Here is a 6,000-nt window from a genome sequence, read left to right as displayed (position 1 = left end):
TTTTTCTTGGTTAGACGTTTCGTTACTCCAGCTGCAGCCAGAACCATTGTTGTGCTAGATTCAGTGCATTCCCTGCAACTCTGAGCTTTGTGCTATGCTATCTCTGATAGAGACACTCATGAACAATGTCTGAGATTGCTAAGCAGGCTTCACTTGTAGGGCTGATAAGCCAGAGGCCCAAGACACACTGACAAGGGTGAAGTTTTCTCTAAGTGACAGTTTGATCACCTTGAGGAATAGTGAGAGAAAACTTCTGGAAGCAGTGTCACACCACCTGGTCTGAAGTAGGAAGAAGGTTTTAGAGAATGCAGCACTTAGACCTTTGAATCACTTTGGTGCAGTCTTGAGTAATAAGGGATTGACTGTGCTGAACAACAAATATTCTAGTGGCCAGTCTGAAAATACTTAGATTTAGGTCAAGTTTTAGAGATGACAGAGGCACTGGGCTTCCTGAATTCCAGACTCCGGAATTACTGACAGAAGTCTATCTCGACAATTTCAAAGATCCCTAAGATAGGATATTACAACCTCTCTGGCTTAGTTTGGATAGTTCTGGCCTGAATTGTTCAAGATGCTGCAACAATTAGCTCCCTACATGTTATTCCTATATGTTTCTTCCTGAGTTTGCCTGTGTAGCTCTGTGACAGACTGCAAGTTTCCAGAAAGCAGAAACCACTCATGTTGCTTCTCTGGCCAAGAGTATAGCACAGTGACACACATGCCCAATACTTTAACATGACCTAGTTCTCGATAAGGAGCGTCCAACCAAATCAGCACAGGTTTGTGTCCCATGGGCCAAGGATGGTTGATGTTGAAATTAAACATACCTTCCCTCAGCCTGTGCCCAAACTACGAGCGTCACCAGAACACCCCTTGTTTAGTCAGTCACTGGAATGCTTTCCATCACTTGAAGAAGGAAAATGTCTTGAAACTTTTAGATAACATGGAGCGGGGGTTTTAACCATCATTTTCTGACAAATGTCCTCAAAATATTGCTACCCAAAGCGTGGTCCTCAGAACAGGAACATCATCATCACCGCTTAGAACTTGTTAGAAAGGCAGAGTCTCAAGCCCCCATCTCAGACTTAGTGGATCAGAATCCTCCTTTTAACAAGATGCCCAGGTCATTCTTACTCATATTTAGAATTTGAGATATCAATTGATCTAGTAATTGCTCAATCTAGCGCTAATTAACCCCCAAACAGACACTCAGCTCTTTGTGCACACCTCGCACCCGCTCCACTCGGTAGCAACCGAACCCCCAGAGACATCGGAGAGGGTGCTGCTGAGGGCAATTTGGTGATTGGCTGGCACTACCACGTGACCGGGGCTGGTCCTCCCGTGCTACTGGATTGGCTCTCGCGGACGCTGACGGACAGGGCCGGGGCGGGCCAAAGCTGGGTCTGAGAGGCGCGCGCGGGGGCGCGAAGGCGCGAGAACGCGAGTGCGCGTGCGCAAGCGGCGGGGCATTTTTTCCCGAGCCGTCGGAGGGAGCCGGAGCGCTTCTCCCGAGGTAAGAACAGCCGCGGGGCGGCCTCCCTGCCCTTCCGCTGCCGGGTGCGGGCGAGCGGGGAGGGAGGAGGTCTGGGGTTCGCCCGCCCGGGGAGCCTCGTTTGGGAGAGGATGCAGACCCGGGCTCAGCCATCATCCTCGGTGCCTCGGTTTCCCTTTTTCTGCCCTCTAATGCATCTGCCCATCCTCCTCACCGCGGTGACGGGTCCGCCTGAGGGGAGTTGCCCACCTGGCAGCTTCGCCTCAGCCTTTGTTTTCCGCCCGGGGGGATGCTGGTATCGACCCCCTCCCCAGGTAAAGGGTGAAAGGTGGTGGGGCAGGGGCCGGGGAGAAGATATCTTTAATTCAGTGGGACTTGTCACATGTGAAAACGAAGAAAAAAATGTGGTGTCTCTTTGGCCAAGCCGCGGGACTCGAAGTAATCCGGCGGCGGCGAGCAAAGCCGAATTCCTGGCGCAGCCGTGCGGGCGGTGGTGGGGGCAAGGACCGGTGGGCCAGCCCAGGTGCACCGGTGCAAGGCTTCTCCGGACCTGCCCGCCAGCTCTCGGTCCCCGAGCTGCCCCGAAATTGAACGCTTTCAGCCTGCTGAAGGAATCCAGAGATCCGTAAGGAGACGGAAAATGATGATTTTAAAAGCAGTTGGGCACTGGCGGAGCAGGTCTAAATGAGAGGCTACCATAAGAAATTACAGCGAAACTGATGACTGGTAATTGTGAGGAGGGAGATGCCTGCAGTGAACTGCAGACCAGACCATCACACTGATATTCTCCTTCAAGAAAACCTTTTTCTGAGGGGCGGGGTGGGGAGGGGAGGGCGTTTATCTCTGTAAACTGGTTATCTCTGTAAACTGAGGTTTTTCTGGGCTGCCGAAGCAAGTAATGACTTATTTCCAGCATGTTAATGGGCTGCAGGGAGAAGGGAAGGCAGGGTCTAAATTACACCCATTTAGATCTCCTTAATTCTTTGAAAAGTGCATGTTTAAAGAAGACCATTGGATGCCAAACCTGCTTGTGCATGGGGGGTGGGGGGGAATGTCTCCTTTAAGTCATACTTTAGAAAGGGAGGCATCCCCTGCCTCTTTCCTTCTGCATTTCCCCAGACCTGCAAATAGCAAGGGCAAAAAGTCCCTTCAGTTTTCCACTGGTTAATTTGTTAGATATATCTGGTAGTCTGCTTGGTAAGAAATGGTTCAACTAACTGTTATTAGGAAGATTTTACTGTATTCTGGAGTTTCACTGTAATTCATTTAGAACTTACTCTGGTAGGAAATGGACAACAATCTCTCCAGTTCCTGGTAGCTACTGCTTCAAAGGTTTTTTATTACTCTTACCTTCCCCATACAAAGTTTTGTGTTTTTTTAGGAAACAATGTGATTTTTTCCAAGCATCTAAGGCACACCCCATGCCTGTGAAATGCCTACACTTGCTAAGCAACCAATTTACTTGGCAAGTTCAAGCTAACTGAAGAGGGAACACTTAAATTTGTTAGGGGGAATCAGAATTAACATCAACTGTAACAAATCAACTTTTGGTGGTTCTCTGGGGTGAGCGAAAGTAAAAGAGAAGGTGCTGCAAAGCTTGTTGGGAATATAACAAATTACTCTCATAAAGTAAAATATAGATTGTCACCTGACAGCTTGGAATAGTAAGAATAATTTAAAAATTTGTCAGTGATTTGTTTTTAGCTGGTATGCAGTGGGGAGAGGAAGGAATTCTGAGGCTGGGGTAGGTGGTATAGTTTGAAAAGGTATATGCTTATGTTTAGAGAGAAAAATGTCACTTTTGTTATATAAATACACAGAGGGCATGCAGTGTTTATCTTTAGCCTGTGGAAGGGAGGCAGGGGTTTTGGAAAGGTTGAGAAACACTTATTAGGTTACACAAGGGAAAACAGAAAGATTGGCAGGCTTAGTTCATCTTTAGGGAAGCAAGGTACCTCGGTGACCTACAGGACAAGGTTTATTTTCTGAGTCGATAAAAGCCCACTAGTGTAGCTTTCAAAGCAACAACAAAATCATTTCCTTTCTGTTGTTTCTGTCCCCTGGGTCAGGGAGGGGGGGGATAGAGAGTGAATGAGAGAGATTAGAGTCTGACCTGCATGCCTAAGCAGTAGCGTCCTTTGAGCAGGATCTGTGTCACATTGTGTAAATCTAAGAGCCTTCACGTTGAGAGAGGTCTGAGCACCTTCCCTGGGACACTTGCTGTAAGATGGAGCGAGATAACATTGCCACAGGTGGGGGCACGGGTGAGATCATCTGATACAGAAGCATGGGGGGGAAAGGAGAGCTAGGACGTGTTTAATTCAGCGAGGCTCAGCCTTGAGGAGGCATTTCTAGGCAGAGCCGCCTCACTATTGGCTAGACTGGCTGGGCTTTTTGTGGCTTACAGAAGACCTGCCCTCCACGATGGGGGCTCCTGTGGAGTTCCGTGTCTCAGATTGTAAGCATCAGTTATGCTTGTAATGTGCTCTAGAAAAGAAAGGCTCACAAAGACACAAATCTAGGCTACCATTCTTTCAGATCCTTGGCAAGTCACCCACTGGCTTCCAGAAAACAAGTAGTGCCCTCCCTACCAGTAGATGGCACTGCTGTCTCTGGGAATTCCTGGAAGAGATGAAATATAGAGCTGGCAAACCAGCGGTGTGTAGCCTCTAGTATAGATTTTGAAAGGCTGTATCGGTTCTCAAAGAAAATCTAAAAAAAAAAAAAAGTTCTGAAAGCCAGAAATGTTGCTCTAAGGTAGGGATGGTGACTGTGGGGGTTGAGAATGGTGCCATTACTCTGCTGGTTGTGTGTGGGAGGTGGAGAGGGTAAACTGACAATGAAGCCTCATAGCACAGGTTTTGAAAGTACTTGGCATACATGTTGGCTAATTGAGAATGAGGTTGAAATCATGATTCAATCAAAATTCCCAACAACTTAATAGTTTCTACTTCTTTGCTTATAAAACTAGTCTCTACATGTGGGCGGGACTATGGAAATAACACGTGTAACTTTTAAACCTGATCAGTATCTAATAATTACATGGTCTGAAGATAGTGGTGAGGGTATTAGTTAAAATAATGCTCGTAGTTACTATACTTCAGCGCTGTCCACAAAGCTAGGTCAAAGTTATTCTGAATCCTAAAACTTAAAAATTCCTAACAAGTATTTTAAGATTTTAAGATTGTATTAACAATTCAAATCTTGAACTCCGGTTTCATTGACCTTATTAGCCAGGGTTCGTTCATCTATTCCCCTGTTTTGAAATACCTTTTTTGTTTTTGTTGTTGTTTTTCATTTTTTGTAATTGACTGTTCTTTGAGATGGATTTTGTAGCCATGATATTTGAGGGAGGTAGTACTGTTGCTAGTGAGGTTGCTGTGCATATGAGCTTTGACCCTACTGGAGGCATAGAGCACTGCTGCTGGGAGTCATTACCCCAGTCACCTGCTTCCTCGTGCCATCCCCATTCTATGGCTCAGCTTATTTGAAGTTTATTTCTGTCTCTCTTCAAGTGAACTCATGAGCTAGGTTCTACTACCAGTGCCAAATCCTAAAATCCTGCTGATGCTAGATGGCAGTAGTCACAACAGTCCAGTAGCACTGCCTCATCATGTGACCTCAGATACATTTATTTGCCTTTCAGAACCTCAGTTTTCTCACCTGGTCACTGGGATTGGTGAGATGTGGTGCATGTCTCTTAAAATCCCTTCTAAGTCTAAAATTCTATGGCCAGGTGAGTCTTAATAAGGTATTTCTGAAGCCTCTGAAAAATTCTCATCTAGAAGGTATTTTCATGCAGTGAACCTAGGGCAAAAAGAAATCTCACTAATATTTCTTCTCAGAGAAATGATTGTGCATTGTCTTAGAATCCTAATAATTCAGAGTTGTAAGAAACCTAGGGATGGTTTAGCTCAACCTTCTCATTTTATAGGCAAGGAATTTCACCTCAGAGCTGAGTGACTTGACCAAGCTAACAGAGCTAGTTAGAGAACTAGGACCCAAGCTCGGGCTCATGTCAGTCTTGCCTTCTCCAGTGCTGTGTTTCTTCACCTGCCATCAGTACACAGAAGATGCTGTGTCTACAGGGCTGGAGCCAAAAAAATTCTGAGTAATTCCTTAATATAGGGTTTTAAAGCTACAGCATGAATAGTGTTGTGTTTGGGCAGAAATTCAAGGTCAGGCTTCTTTTCGCACCTTATTCTTTTCTTCACTGACTGTTATTTAGCAGCATTGTTACTATACATCCTTGTATTTTTAAAACTTTTCTGCATAACGTTTCCTGTAAGAAAAAGCTTTCATCACCCTAGAAGAGTCATTCCCCAATCAGATGTTTTTAAACTGGGTCCATGGACTCTCTGAGGGCTATGTGGATAGAAGAGTGTTTCCATATAATTGGCTTCCTTTGTAATCTTATATATTTTCTCTATGCATTTAACAGATTATTCTGAGAAGGAGCTCCTTAGGCTTCAACAGATTGCCAAAAGGAGGGGAGGGTCCATGGCACA

At 45.6% G+C, this 6,000-nt stretch overlaps 1 protein-coding gene across 1 annotated transcript in view; it reads left to right on the top strand.

Annotated features, from left to right (window-relative positions):
• Positions 1-1,485: 1,485 nt before the first annotated feature.
• Positions 1,486-6,000, top strand: part of TMEM108 (transmembrane protein 108) — a gene marked incomplete at its 3' end in the record, with an annotated part of 372,786 nt that continues 368,271 nt past the window's right edge. Inside the window, exon 1 of the mRNA XM_082839228.1 lies at positions 1,486-1,513. The remainder of the gene's footprint in view (positions 1,514-6,000) is intronic.

The sequence above is a fragment of the Leucopleurus acutus genome (genome assembly GCF_964270905.1).
Source record: "Leucopleurus acutus genome assembly, chromosome: 5".
NCBI lineage: Eukaryota > Metazoa > Chordata > Mammalia > Artiodactyla > Delphinidae > Leucopleurus > Leucopleurus acutus.
This window is presented reverse-complemented; position numbering and strand designations above follow the sequence as displayed.